We start from the raw sequence: 16049 nt of genomic DNA, 5'->3' as shown, positions 1-16049 counted from the left end.
TTTCTACGACTACAAAAAAATTCCAGAATTGTTGAGTCACATTTTAGATACATTTTATTGTATCTTGGTAATATATATATCCATTTTCATCTAAAGAGTTTTCCCAAAATCCTATAAGAAGATAATCTGAGATTTTGGGAAAATCTCTTTAAATAACTTTGCTCCACCTAGTGGTGGCAGCAGGGAGATCGACTGACTACAGAGTGGAGCGGCATTGTTGTCTGTTTCTAAGGGCAACCAGCAGAATTTTGAAAGCGGCGGTATTTTCTATGGATTATATGGTGAAGCCTGATCTGTAACAATTTCAAGCTAATTATCATTAATGATCCTTGTGTTCTATCATTATTCCAGCAAGGACAGACCCCTCTTCACCTCGCCGCTGAAAATGACCACTCTGAGGTGGTAAAACTGTTCCTGAAACATCGGCCAGAGCTGGTGACGTCAGCCAACATGGAGGGTTCAACGTGCGCTCATATTGCAGCCGCCAAGGGCAGCGTCGCCGTGATCAAAGAGCTTCTCAAATCTAATATCAGCAGCGTGACCACAGCCCGGAACAAGGTGAGAATATAAACCGGTGCTGATAATGAGCTCGGGAGTATACTACAGGATCAGTAATGTATGTGACGCACCCCCTGGGCCGTGGGGAATACCCGGAGCCGGGCCGGTAGATGCTGGGGGCTGTAGTCACAGTGGCGGTGACCCGGTCCGTGACCCAGGGCGGTCAAAACAAGGGAAAGTATCAGTCCACCCCCAGATAGCTCCGGAGTACTTAGCAGGACCCCCTTCTGTGTGTCCTTTCTCTGGCCTTCTCCCTGCACCTCACACCCAGTGACACTTCTATCCGGTACCCTCGGGCCTTGGCGGGCGACGTGTGTTCCGTCCCCTTGGTCCTATGTTACTACCTTCTTAGTGAAGCTGGCGTGGACTTCTGACTTACAGTACATAAAGTGCTGCAGCCTCCGGTTTCTAGCTGAGCCTTCGTTGTTTTCTCCACTAGTTGAGGGACCGGTTCCCCTTATCTGGCCTGACCCCTCTACCTCCTGGTAGCAGCGGGCGTACGGGTGGCTTGCTGCACGGCCTGTACCCCTAGGGTCCCTTCACTCCTCATTCCTGGAGCCGTCCTGCTCCCTCTCCTCTCAGACTTGGGCATCAGTGCTAGGCCCGCCTCTGGAGCAGAGCTCGTGCAGAGCCTCTGCTCCTGTCACCTTCCTCCTCTGACTGTCTGAACTCCCCACTGATCTAAGATGGTGTCTGCCTTTTATACCTTCTACTACAAGAGCTCCCAGGATCTACTTCCTCCACCCCATCCACTACATGGTTCCCCCTCTCTAGGTGGTTCCCCCCACTCCAGCCAGGGATCAGGGACTGTGCTCTCCCGTAGGAGCAATCTCGCCCTGTCCCCCGGAAATGTGGTGTAGTGAATGCAGGTGATAGGGTCCTGAGCTGTACTCCTTCCTTACCTGAGGGTGAGATACCACACCTCTGGGTGAGATGCAATACCTCTGTGGCGACCGAACCCTCAGGGGCGCCACATAAGTATACAGCAGAATAGTGATTGCAGCTCTGGATTATAATACAGGATGTAACACAGGATAAGTAATGTAATGTATGTACACAGTGACTGCACCAGCAGAATAGTGAGTGCAGCTCTGGAGTATAATACAGGATGTAACTCAGGAACAGTACAGGATAAGTAATGTAATGTATGTACACAGTGACTGCACCAGCAGAATAGTGAGTGCAGCTCCTGGAGTATAATACAGGAGGTAACTCAAGATCAGTACAGGATCAGTAATGTAATGTATGTACACAGTGACTCCACCAGCAGAATAGTGAGTGCAGCTCTGGGGTATAATACAGGATGTAACTCCGGATCAGTAATGTAATGTATGTACACAGTGACTGCACCAGCAGAATAGTGAGTGCAGCTCTGGAGTATAATACAGGATGCAACTCAGGATCAGTAATGTAATGTATTCACACAGTGACTGCACCAGCAGAATAGTGAGTGCAGTTCTGGAGTATAATACAGGATGTAACTCAGGATCAGTACAGGATCAGTAATGTAACGTATGTACACAGTGACAGCACCAGCAGAATAGTGAGTGCAGCTCTGGAGTATAATACAGGATGTAACTCAGGATCAGTACAGGATCAGTAATGTAATGTATGTACACAGTGACTGCACCAGCAGAATAGTGAGTGCAGCTCTGGAGTATAATACAGGATGTAACTCAGGATCAGTACAGGATCAGTAATGTAACGTATGTACACAGTGACTGCACCAGCAGAATAGTGAGTGCAGCTCTGGAGTATAATACAGGATGTAACTCAGGATCAGTACAGGATCAGTAATGTAATGTATGTACACAGTGACTGCACCAGCAGAATAGTGAGTGCAGCTCTGGAGTATAATACAGGATGTAACTCAGGATCAGTACAGGATCAGTAATGTAATGTATGTACACAGTGACTGAACCAGCAGAATAGTGAGTGCAGCTCTGGGGTATAATACAGGGTGTAACTCAGGATCAGTAATGTAATGTATGTACACAGTGACTGCACCAGCAGAATAGTGAGTGCAGCTCTGGAGTATATACAGGATGTAACTCAGGATCAGTAATGTAATGTATGTACACAGTGACTGCACCAGCAGAATAGTGAGTGCAGCTCTGGGGTATAATACAGGATGTAACTCAGGATCAGTACAGGATCAGTAATGTAATGTATGTACACAGTGACTGCACCAGCAGAATAGTGAGTGCAGCTCTGGAGTATAATACAGGATGTAACTCAGTATCAGTACAGGATCAGTAATGTAATGTATGTACACAGTGACTGCACCAGCAGAATAGTGAGTGCAGCTCTGGAGTATAATACAGGATGTAACTCAGGATCAGTAATGTAATGTATGTACACAGTGACTGCACCAGCAGAATAGTGAGTGCAGCTCTGGGGTATAATACAGGATGTAACTCAGGATTAGTGTTGAGCCACCCCCGTAGTGTTCGAGTTCGGTTCGGTTCGTCGAACACCCGTGTGTTCGCCGAACTGTTCGTCGAACTGTTCGTCGAACACCTTCGAACACCGTTAAAACCAATGGCAGGCAAACAAAAACACATAGAAACACATAGAACACAGCTTCAAAGGTGTCCAAAAGCTGACAAACTGCTCAGAAGACATAACTAACACATGGAAAAGTGACAAGTACATATAGTCATGCGAAAAGAAAAGAGGTGGAGGAGTAAAAGGAGGGGGAGACACAGATATAGGCATGTCATGCCCTTCTAAAATCCAAAAAGTGAGAAGCCGACACGTTCAGTCCGCTCCTGCCCGTGCCACCTCCGTGTCGCCGGGTTTGTGCCAGAGCCGCGGTGAACCCTGACGGCCAGCCCCCCTCTCCCAATACTGGTGCCTGTCCGCTGGTGGGTCGAGCGAGCCCCCCTGTGGTGGAGGCAGCTCTAAGCTTTTTAATTTAAATTGTCCCTCTAATTTGAATGAATACACTTTAAATCCATTTACAAGGATCTATTGGAGGGCAAGTCTCATGCCAGCAGCCGCGTAATTCCAGCTCCAGTAGCGTCCACTAAAGCTGCTGCAGTTAAAAAGCTTTTATAAGGATCGAGCTCGGCTGTCCACCGCAAGGCATCCTACTGCCAGTCCCAGCCCCTATGCCTTGGGGTGCCTCCTGATGCTCTTCACTAAGTATCCCATGGATCGCGAATCATTTCCTTTGAAAAAATTAAGTGTCTAAACTACAGGTGGTGTAGCTTGCTTAACAGCCGGGATAATCCGCTGACTAGCAGACACTGCTACTAGGCACAAAGTATTTCCTGGGCTAGATGCAGTTAAAAATTTGTAATTAGATACTCTCGTTGGATGCTGAGAAAGCATTCCATAGAGTCTCCTGGCACGCCATATATGATTCTCTTAAAAAGCTTGGGGTAGGGGTCTAGGGGACCCTTTTATAGCCAAAATCACGGCCCTGTATCGCAATACGTCACCTAGGCTGAAGATAAATGGAACTGTAGCACCCTGAGGGCTCGGTTGCTACAGACGTATTGCACCTCACCCAGAGGTGTGATATCTCACTCTCAGGTAAGGATGGAGTGTGGATCAGGACCCGACACCTGCATGCATTACACCACATTGCCGTGGGGCAGGGCGACCAATATGCCCCTGAGATGGGCACGACAGTCCCTGTCCCTGGCTGGAGTGGGGGGAGGGAACACTGAGGAAGGGGAACCCTGTAGTGCAGGAGCAGGGAGGAAGCAGTTCCTGGGTGCATTGAGAAGGGAGTATAAAAGGTGGGCACCATCTTAGTTCAGTGCAGAGAAGTCTGAGCAGAAGTGGCAGGGAGCAGGGGCTCTGCATGAGCTCTGCTCCGGAGGCGGGCCTAGTAACAGAGGCCCAGGCCTGGAAGAGGGAGAAGGAAGGAAGAGGAGCGGAGAAGGCTCCAGGAACGAGGAATGAAGGGATCCCAGGGGTGCGGCCGGGCGAGTCGCCACCGCACGCCCGAATCCACCTGCGTGGAGGGGTCAGGCCAAAGGGGGAGACCGGTCCCCGAACTAGTGGAGGCAGGAAACGACCCTCAGCTAGAAACCGGAGGCTCTGACATTTTATGTGGCGCAGCCCCTCGCTACACCCGCTAGGAAGGCACCACATAGGGTCAGGGAAACTGGCGCCAAGTTTACCAAGAGGAGGCCCGAGGCAGCCGGACAGAAGTGTTGGTAAGAAAGGCCAGACAAAGGACACACAAAGGGGGTCCTGTGAAGCGCTCCAAAGTTATCTGGGAGTTGTCTGAGCCCCTCACCTGGTGAGCACAGTACGACGTGGGCAGCCGTTACCTGCAGACGTGGTCTGGATAATAAGAACTGTGAGTAAAGGCCCTGAACTGCATCACTGACTCCGTGTCGTTACTGCTGCTGCCCTGCACCATCACCCCCATCCTCCGCATACACTGCCCTGAGGCTATACTCCTCCCGTGGGGAGTTATGCTACGCTCTGCTGCACCCACAACACCAGCCTCAGCGGTCTGCCCTGTAGCGGCGGTTCACTCTGACCGCAATCCACGGGTGGCGTAGTCGGACATTTAAACATCAAAACCACATAAATAGTTCCGCCACTGGTTTGACCACCCTGAGCCACGGAACCGGGTCGCCGCCACGAAGACTACAACCACCAGCATCCACCAAAAAGGGTCCGGCTCCGGGTGTCCCAAGGCCCAGGGGGTGCGTCAGAACATTTTCATCACCTTTCACAATCACCAATGGGACAAGGCAGGGATGTCCTCTGTCCCCTCTCTTATACATCCTAGTGACGGAGCACCTGCTCTCATCAATTCGCCATAACCCCAATATTAGGTGGATTGAGGTGGGAGGCACCGAGTACAAGTGCTCTCTATTTGCTGATGATGTCCTAGTATATATCACTCAATCACATATATCCATCCCTGCTGTTATGGCTGAAATAGATCACTTTGTTACATGGTAAAATTTTAAAATCAATGCAGCGAAGTCTGAGGCCCTCGATGTCTCCCTCCCCAAATCCATATAGGATTCCATCCAGTCCAACTTTCCCTTTGCCTGGCCCTCACAGGGTATCAAATACTTAGGAATTCCTATTCATAGAGACCTCTCCCATCTATGTTATCTTAATTTTGGGCCCTTTATTGAACAATTCCATACAGACCACGGTTGGCAAGTTAGAACTGTAAGATTCACTACGTGAACCACTGGTGTTTTGTGGAAAAGCACATGTACACTGCGTTCCAAATTATTATGCAAAAAGTGTTTAGGAGTGATAAGGGAAGAATTTGTTTGTTTGTCAGTTAAACTCATTGATGGTGATGTGTGTCAGGGCTCTTTATATCACTGTAAGCAATTGCAGACACCTGTGCTAATTAGTTTGGCAGGTGTGTCCAATGAAAGGCAAGACTACTTAAGAAGGCTGTCTCACATTATTAAGCAGCCTACATTTTCTGCCAAAATGGGAAAGAAAAAGGATGTGTCGGCTGCTGAGAAGCAACAAATTGTGGAGTGTTTAGGTCAAGGCATGACTACAATCAACATTGTGCGATGATCAGGATGAAGTGTCTTGGCAATCAAGAAGTATGTAGCTGATTCACAGTACACACGTGTGCGTGCTGATAAGGGCAAATTGAGGACTCTTTCCTACAGGCAATTACGTCAGGTTGAAAGAGCAGCGGCAAAAAAGCCTTGTCATAGCAGCAGACAAGTTTTTGAAGCTGCTTGTGCCTCCAACGTCCCCCGAACAACAAGATGCAGGGTCCTTCAGAGGTTTGCAGCTGTGCATACGCCATCCTGTTGACCTCCTCTATCCACTTCACACAAGCAGAAACGGCTCCAGTGGGCCAAACATTACATGAAGACTGATTTCAAAACTGTTTTGTTCACGGATGAGTGCCGTGCAGCGCTCGATGGTCCAGATGGATGGAGTGGAGGATGGCTGGTTGATGGACACCCCACGCAAACACGGCTACAGCGCCAACAAGGAGGAGGTGGAGTAATGTTTTGGGCTGGAATCATGGGGAGAGAGATTGTCGGCCCCTTTAGGATCCCTGAAGGCGCTAAAGATGAACTCCATAATGTATGTGGATTTTCTCAAACAGCACTTCCTGCCATGGTTCAAGAAGAAGAACCGTGTATTTCACAGCAAGATCATTTTTCTGCATGATAATGCACCATCTCATGCTGCACATAAAACATCTGCATCTCTGGCTGATATGGGCATAAAAGGGGACAAACTTATGGTGTGACCCCCATGCTCCCCTGACCTCTACCCCATTCAGAACCTTTGGAGCATCATTAAAAGGAGTGTCTATGATGGCGGGAGGCAGTTCACATCTAAGCAACAGCTCTGGGAGGGTATTCTGTCCTCATGCAAAACAACTGAAGCAGAAACCATCCAAAACCTGACAAATTCAATGGACGAGAGAGTTCCGAAGCTCCTTTCGAACAAGGGGTCCTATGTGAAAATGTAACATCACCTAGAATAAAGTTTTGAGTTGAAAACTGTTTGATTTCAGTTTCTAACAACCTGCTAATGCTTATAATTTCAAAAATGACCATTTTTTTGGTCTTTATTAAAATGAAAAGGTTGATCGAAAAGTTTGGGGGATCTAAGAGTGTGGCAACCCAGTAGTCATGATTACTTCGAATTCTGACAATATGAGGGTCATGCTGCAGGTAGTGCAGCAAGAAGGCACTTATGTGTCTTGCGCATCTCGGAGCCCCAAAATTATTTTCCGGGCTAGATGCAGCTAAAAATTATTTTTAATTTTAAATCTGGTGAAGCTTATTATAGATGGCCTAATAGGATCAGTGCTGCACACTGCTACAAAGCCCAAATTATTTTCCAGTCAAGATACAGATAAACATGATTAGTAATTTGAAAGCTTAAAACGGTTGGTAGGGTGATTTTAACCAATCATCAAGCTTTTACTCTCCCCAGGATGACACGGGGGTAGAAAAGTCGTTTCGGATCCATGATTTGTTCATCTTTATGAACGTGAGTCTGTCTACATTATCAGTGGAGAGCCGCGTGCGCTTATCTGTCAGCACACCACCAGCAGCGCTGAACACACGTTCAGACAGAACGCTGGCTGCGGGGCATGACAAGATCTCCAAGGCGTAAGTGGCTAGCTCCGGCCATTTATCCAGATTGGAAGCCCAAAAAGAGCAAGGGTCCAGTGACACAGTCGTGGCTTCAATGTTTACTTGGAGATACTCCTGTACCATCGTCTCTAGGCGTTGACTATGTGTCAGACTTCTTGTCTCCTGTGGCCTTGCAAAGGATGGGCTAAAAAAGTGGTGAAATGATTCCGCAAAATTGATGTTACCAGCAGATACTGTGGTTCTGTTACGGTTTGAGTGCTGAACACTTGACGGTCCCACGGTTGGCAAGTTGGAACTGTGAGATTCACTACGTGCACCACTGGTATTTTGTGGAAAAGCACATGTAAGATTCTGCAACAGTCTCTGCTGATACTCCTGCATGCGTGCATCCCTTTCTATGGCAGGAATAATTTCTGCAAATTTACTTTTGTACCGGGGATCTAACAGTGTGGCAACCCAGTAGTCAGGATTATTTCTAATTCTCACAATTCGAGGGTCATGTTGCAGGTAGTGCAGCAAGAAGGCACTCATGTGTGTTGCGCATCCAGGAGCACCAAGTCCCTGTTGTGTTGGTGGCGAGGTAACAATCATGCTTCCTTCCTCTGTCCTCTCCCCCCAACCTCGCACAACAGAAATGTGATCAAGGTCTCCCTCATCTGATGAGTCTTCCATCAGTTCGTCCTCCACTTCTTCCTGGGCTCCTGCACCTTCCTCATTAGTTTGGCTGCTACCATGCGCCCTGGTAAAACCATCTCCCCCACCCTCACATGCCTGCCGCCTTGGTGCTGCCGACCGTCTGGACCTTGCAGATGTTAGCCCTTCCGCATACAACTCCTCCTCCTCTACTTCCTCCACCTCCTCTTGTGCCACCACCTGACTCCGAATTCTGTTTAACATGTGCTCCAGCATGTAAATCACCGGAATAGTCATGCTGATAATGGCATCGTCAGCACTAAACATCTTCGTCGCCATTTCAAAACTGTGCAGAAGGGTGCATAGGTCCCTGATCTGAGACCACTCCTCCAGCGTGATTTGCCCCACCTCTGGATCTCGTTGGCCCAGGCTATACGTCAGAACGTATTGCACCAGGGCTTGTCGGTGCTGCCACAGTCGCTGCAACATGTGCAGAGTTGAATTCCACCGGGTAGGCACATCGCATTTTAGCCGGTGAAGTGGCAGGCCCAACGACTTCTGTAGAGATGTAAGTCGCTGAGCTGCGGGATGCGAACGGCGGAAGTGAGCACACAGCGACCGTGCCCTCTGCAGAAGGCCATCTAGTCTGGGATAGTGGGCTAAAAATTGCTGGACAACCAGGTTCAACACGTGAGCCATACAAGGCACGTGTGTGACATTGCCCCGGCGAAGGGCCGCACCCAGGTTTGCAGCATTGTCGCACACGGCCTTCCCTGGTTTCAGGTCCAGTGGAGACAACCATTCATGAAATTGGTTCTCCAGAGCTGACCACAACTCCTCAGCTGTGTGACTCACATTTCCCAGACATTTCAATGTAAAAACCGCCTGATGACGTTGAGCCCTACTGCCAGCATAGTAAGGAGGTGTGCAGGATCCCTTCTGCGCAGTTAGAAAGCTTGTGGCATGACCAGACAGGCTTTGGGTGCAGGTGGAAGACCGAGAGGAGGTTGAGGAGGCAGAAGCAGTGGAGGAACTTTGACATAAAGAGGATTGACGCACAACTCGTGGGGACGGCAAGACTTGGACAGCAGCCCCTTGTCCTGCTGTCACCATAGTTACCCAGTGCCCAGTAAGCGACATGTAACGCCCCTGTCCATGCCTACTCGTCCAAGTGTCTGTGGTGAAATGCACCCTGTCACACACAGAGTTTCTCAAAGAAGCGGTGATGTTGTGTGCGACATGCTGGTGGAGCGCAGGCACACCTTTCTTTGAGAAGTAGTGCCGACTGGGCATCTGGTACTGGGGCACTGCGACGGACATAAGGTCTCGAAAATCCTCTGTGTCCACCAGACGGAAAGGCAGCATTTCTGTAGCCAAGAGCTTGCAGATGGTGAAATTCAACCTCTTAGCTTTCTCATGGCTAGGAGGAAATGGTCTTTTACTTGTCCACATCTGAGGGACCGAGGGCTGGCTATTGTGCTTAGACGGGGTTGATAAGGGTGTCCCCGGCAAACTGCCGGTCTGTGAGGCAGATGCAGGCGGACATGTTAGGTTGCCTTGATCCAAAGGTGGTGCTATCGATGTCGGACAGCGCTCAACGACAGCTGGTGTTCCCACCTCCAAAGAAAATGATGACCTGCCAATCACGCTGGCTGTTGCGGGTAAAGAGGTGGCAGGTCTGCGCCCCAAAACAGGTGTGACTGCTGTCCCCCCAGTCACAGAGGATGAAGAGGCCGCGGATGCACAAGATATGGCAGACGGTGGTTGGCCCGGCCGGCTAGACCGCATTGTAGCACACTGAGCTTCCCACTGCAACTTATGCTTCATGTCCATGTGCCGGTTCATGCATGAAGTACTCAAACTATGTATTTTTTGGCCTCTACTTAGCTTTTGCTGACAAATGTTACAGATAACACGAGTTGGGTCATCTTTATCGATCTGAAAAAATGCCCAGGCTATGCAAGGCTTAGCACCCATGCGACCTGAAGAGCCACCACGACTTGTGGTGAGAGGCAGAGTTGTGTTTGAGGATGCAGTTGTTGACGTGCTTCCAGCACTACGTCTCTGTCCAGGAAGGCGCAACCTGACCTCGTCGTCACTAGCATCTTCCTCCACCTCCTCTGCTGACCTCATCTCTTGGCTGACTGTGGGTTGACAGTAAGTGGGATCTCCAACCTCATCATCATCACCCTGTGCGTTATCACACCCGTCGTCCTCAGAGCCAACCTGTTCCTGCCCTGACAAAAAACTAAAGTTGTCGCTCCAATCAGGTATTTGAGTCTTATCATCGTCTTCCTCATTGTCTCCACCAACAGGAGTTACAGTTTGGGAATGAGGGTCTACATTATGGTCAGAACCTTCTGCGTCTGGTCCTGGATCCGACTCATAAAGATTCTGGGCATCAGTGCAGATCATTTCCTCGTCTGGATTCACAGAAGCGCTGGAGTCGACCTCTGATTCCCAGGCTATAGTATGAGTACACAGCTCTGCAGACTCAACCATCTGTTCTACCTCATACTCAGACGGGCAGCTGGAGATTTGGGAGCTGTGAGGAAGCAAGTGCGATTTGGGTGACACTTTTGAGGACTGGAGTATTTGTGATGTTGAAGTTGATGTGGAGGAGAGCCCACTTAAAGGAGCCCTTGATATCCGTTGAAGCACCTGCTGTTTTTGTGCCTCATCTGGAATTTGTAGCGATTGGCGTGGCCGTAACAAAGGGATCTTATCACATTGTCCGCTAAAAGAAGTAGACATTTTAGTTTGGCTGGAAGATGGTCTTTCTTCTGCACCTACCCCACGGACACAACCTTTTTTCCCCTTCCCAACACGCCTATTCCCCTTTCCACCAGCAGCAGGCCTTTTTCCACTCATTTTGGTGGTTAACTAATTCACAACTCTGGAGTTGTTTGCACAAAAAAACAATGGATGGTAACCGAGCAGAGCTGAGTGGCCAAACTGTGGTATTAGGCCAAAACTATTGGCTGGGTTAGATGCAGAAAAAAATTATTTTTAATTTGCAACCTGATGGAGGTCAGTATAGATGGACTAAGGCTGTGTGCCCACGTAGCGTTTTTCAAGCGTTTTTGATGCAGAATTTCCGCAGCGGAAACGCTTGTAAAACGCTTGGTAACCCGCACCCCATGGTCCCAATGGGATTCCGCAAGTTCTATGCACATGCTGCGGTTTTTTCCGCAGCGTTTATGCTGCGTTCAAAAATCCGCAGCATGTCAATTAATTTTGCGTTTCCGCAAGCAGAATTGCCATAGTCCAATGCATAAAAAACGCAAGGCAATTCCGCATGTGGAAAACGCGTGATAAACGCGCGAAAAACGCGCGATAAACGCGTGCGGAATTCCGCATGCGTTTTTCCGGGAGAGGACTTGCATTTATGCAGCAGAAATTTTCTGCTTCATAAATGCAACGTGGGCACATAGCCTAATACAGCAAGTCCCACACCCAGCTAGAAACCCAATATTTTTTCAGAGGTAGATGCAGAAAAAAATATATTCAGTTTGCAACCTGCTGGAGGTCAGTATAGATGGATTAATACAACAAGTCCCACACACAGCTAGAAGCCCAAATATTTTTTCAGAGGTACTGTAGATGCAGATAAAAATTATTTTTAATTTGCAACCTGATGGAGGTCAGTATAGATGGACTAATAGAGAAAGTCCGACACACAGCTAGAAGCCCAAATATTTTTTCAGAGCTAGATGCAGAAAAAAATTATATTCAGTTTGCAACCTGATGGAGGTCAGTATAGATGGATTAATAGAACAAGTCCCACACACAGCTAGAAGCCCAATATTTTTTCAGAGGTAGATGCAGAAAAAAATATATTCAGTTTGCAATCTGATGGAGGTCAGTATAGATGGACTAATAGACCAAGTCCCACACACAGCTAGAAGCCCAATATTTTTTCAGAGCTAGATGCAGAAAAAAATTAGATTCAGTTTGCAACCTGATGGAGGTCTGTATAGATGGACTAATAGAATGATGCTATGCCCAAAAGATTTTACTTCACTAGGTGCAGTAAAAAAATTGGTATTCTATACACAGGTGGTATATCTTGCAACACAGATAGGCTACTCCACTGACTAACACACTCTGCAATAGGCCAAAAAGGATGAGCTTTGCTAGATTCAGCCAAATGCTGTGAAAAAAACTTGCACAGCACTGGCACAGACCTGCCTGGCAAAAACTGATAGGAACTGATGTAACCTAGTCCTGAAAAGGACTCCAATTACAATTAGTCTTTACTCCCACAACCTATCTATTTAAGAGCACAGACCTGCCTGATAAAAGTCGTAGGAAATGCTGTAACCTAGTCCTTAAAAGGACTGCAATCACAACTATTCCCTACTCCCAAGCTATCTGTAGATTTGTGCGAAAATTGGCTTGAAATTAACAAGGTATAGCGCACACAGCAACAGCGGTGCCGTCTAACACGCAGCTGCAGCAGTGAGAAAATGGTGGCGACGGGGAAAATGGCTTGGTCTTATAGGGCAAGGACATGTGACATACACTGCCAATCACACATGCCCTTGCTTGTGTGAAAAAAAGCACTTCGCTCCGTGTGTGCGCTGCTGATAGGCTGACAGATTGCACCTCCACACTGCAAATGCGGGAAAGAGAAAAAAAAATGGAGATCTTCATTGTTCCTGCAGAGATCCATCCCCTGCCCCTCCCCCCACCCCGCTGTACACTCAAACTGCGTATTAACATTAATTTTCATCATTACTGAGAAAAAATCCAGTTATGATTTTGGTGCACGAACAGTTATCGAACATAACCTCGAACAGCCGAATTTTTCTCAAATTGTTCGTGTTCGCCGAACGGCTCGAACACCGCCCAAAACAGCTCGAATTTGAGATTGGCGAACAGTTCAAGTAGAACAACGCTCATCTCTACTCAGGATCAGTACAGGATCAGTAATGTAATGTATGTACACAGTGACTGCACCAGCAGAATAGTGAGTGCAGCTCTGGAGTATAATACAGGATGTAACTCAGGATCAGTAATGTAATGTATGTATACAGTGACTGCACCAGCAGAATAGTGAGTGCAGCTCTGGAGTATAATACAGGAGGTAACTCAGGATCAGTACAGGATCAGTAATGTAATGTATGTACACAGTGACTGCACCAGCAGAATAGTGAGTGCAGCTCTGGAGTATAATACAGGAGGTAACTCAGGATCAGTAATGTAATGTATGTACACAGTGACTGAACCAGCAGAATAGTGAGTGCAGCTCTGGAGTATAATACAGGATGTAACTCAGGATCAGTAATGTAATGTATGTACACAGTGACGGCAGCAGCAGAATAGTGAGTGCAGCTCTGGAGTATAATACAGGATGTAACTCAGGATCAGTAATGTAATGTATGTACACAGTGACTGCACCAGCAGAATAGTGAGTGCAGCTCTGGAGTATAATACAGGATGTAACTAGGGATCAGTAATGTAATGTATGTACACAGTGACTGCACCAGCAGAATAGTGAGTGCAGCTCTGGAGTATAATACAGGAGGTAACTCAGGATCAGTAATGTAATGTATGTACACAGTGACTGCACCAGCAGAATAGTGAGTGCAGCTCTGGAGTATAATACAGGATGTAACTAGGGATCAGTAGTAGATTGTAGAATATATGTACACAGACAGTAAATATTTTACATATTGTACATGAGTTCTTTTGACCGCTTATGTATACATGAGTATGTTCACTGGATTTCATCTGGCAATAAAAGAGTTACTTGGGGTAAAACCCTAGTCTGTGACATCCTAATAACCATCAACCCTTAAATAAGTTACTATTGTTTGCAAAGTTGTTACTGTATCGCCCACTCCCCATCCCCCACCTTGTGTAATGACGGATATGTTTTTGTCTGTACAAGATCTTTGATGTAAACTGTGCACAATAGTGATGAGACTTCCCGAGTATGTCCGGTGCTCTCCATTGTCCTGCGGCAGAGGAATAAGAGGGACAGTATTATCCACTATATGGCGGGAACCTGAAAATGATGATGCATGTGCTCTATAATCTATGGTTATCCAGGACTCGCCGTCCTCCATATCATCGATTGTTATATGTGAATGTATATAAAAAGAGTCTTTTTCCTGAATTTTCAGAGCAGAAACTGATTGGAAACTCCATTTTTGAGAAATTTAGAAAATTAGAGGAGAATTTACTGAGTGTAAACTGAGCTAAAACTCTCCAGCTATGTGAGTTCTTCCAGGAATTTTCAGAGCAGAGGAAACTTTCCTCCCAAATCTTGAAACTATTCAAAAAAGAGTTAACGACAAATTTCTAGTCTGAAAACTCAGCAAAAAAGACTGTATGCGAGTAGCCACTTGTTACTCCAAAAACTCCTCCAAAAACTCCTCCAAAAACATAGCCTTTTGTTGTCAGGTTTAAAAACGTAAAGGCACAAGACACACAGCGAAAACCAATGGTAACCTGTGGAATATCCGGCAGACGGAGCTGCTGCTGACAATAACGGGCGTCTAGCGGAGCAGGTACCAGGCGAACATCCAAAGGTTCAAGGCAGGGCTGAAGGTCAGGACACGGAAAACTTTGCAGGGATTCTTACATGAGGTTCAAGCGAGGTCTAGAAAATGTTCAAATAGGCCACCGATGGTGAAGTCATGGCCACCAAAGTCTGACGTGGACAATAGAAAAACCCGATGAGAGATCGGTGGAGGTGCAGGAGAGCGGCACTGACTTGTAGCAGGGTGGATGAGTGTGCCAAATGCTAAGAACATAAATTTTTTCCATCTCTTTCCGTTTTTTTTTTCCTATTTGGGTTCCAGACTAATGATTCCACACCACTGCACCTGGCGGCATCGGGGGGACACGCAGAGGTGGTGAAGGTTTTGCTGGAAGCGGGAGCATCTGCGTCGGATGAGGATGCGGTAAGTTCACCTTTGGACGGGAGACTGAAGCTCTGTTTTTTCTTCTGGTTTAGAAAAAACATTTTTCAAATATTCTGTAGAAAGATTATAATTATCGGAGGGGAAGGGATCTGCTTTGGCATTTATTAATCAGTGCCTGAATTTGTAACTTTTCTTATGGGGGCAAACAAGTACCACTACTATCAGGGATTAACAAGGGGGTTTTGGTGCAAAATTGACCCGGATGTTGTGCATGCAAAGATTTTGCCTTTTCAATAAATTTTCCAACGAGCCAATAAATCACTTTTTTTTAGACCTATGACATTGTGTGTTCTAGGAAGGTATGACCACCATCCACTTGGCAGCTAAGAAGGGTCACATCATTGTCCTGGATGTGTTAAAAGGCAGCGTCTCACTTCACATTACAAGCAGTAAGGTATGATCTGGAGAATTCTGCCTCTAAATATTGACAGATCATTGAGGATATGACCATTTCATTACATTTAGGTTTTCGAAAAAGTTGGATGTTTTGTATGAAAAAGTAATAAAGATTTTAAAGGGGTTTTCCAGACACAAAAAAAATAATCCGACTTACCCTGTAATGAGTCCCCAAACCTCCTGTTGCCTTTATTTTTGTTTTTAGCTCTCCCCCCACACCCTGCTGCCATTTTTGTGTTCTGTTACTGTTTGTTTACATGCTGCCCCTCCTGCCAGCTCTTCCTTTGTCCCCTTAGACTACACCGCGTGCAGAATTATTAGGCAAATGCGTATTTTGATCACATGATACTTTTTATATGTCGTCCTACTCCAAGCTGCATAGGGTTGAGAGCCAACTACCAATTAAGTAAATCTGGTGATGTGCATCTCTGTAATGAGGAGGGGTGTT

At 47.0% G+C, this 16049-nt stretch overlaps 1 pseudogene; it reads left to right on the top strand.

Moving 5' to 3' along the window:
* LOC141266071 (uncharacterized) overlaps nt 1–16049 on the top strand; it is a 77189-nt pseudogene that overhangs the window by 30677 nt on the left and 30463 nt on the right.

The sequence above is a fragment of the Phyllobates terribilis genome, unplaced genomic scaffold, assembly GCF_046119375.1.
Source record: "Phyllobates terribilis strain yellow unplaced genomic scaffold, ASM4611937v1 Scaffold_4__5_contigs__length_816908805, whole genome shotgun sequence".
NCBI lineage: Eukaryota > Metazoa > Chordata > Amphibia > Anura > Dendrobatidae > Phyllobates > Phyllobates terribilis.
This window is presented reverse-complemented; position numbering and strand designations above follow the sequence as displayed.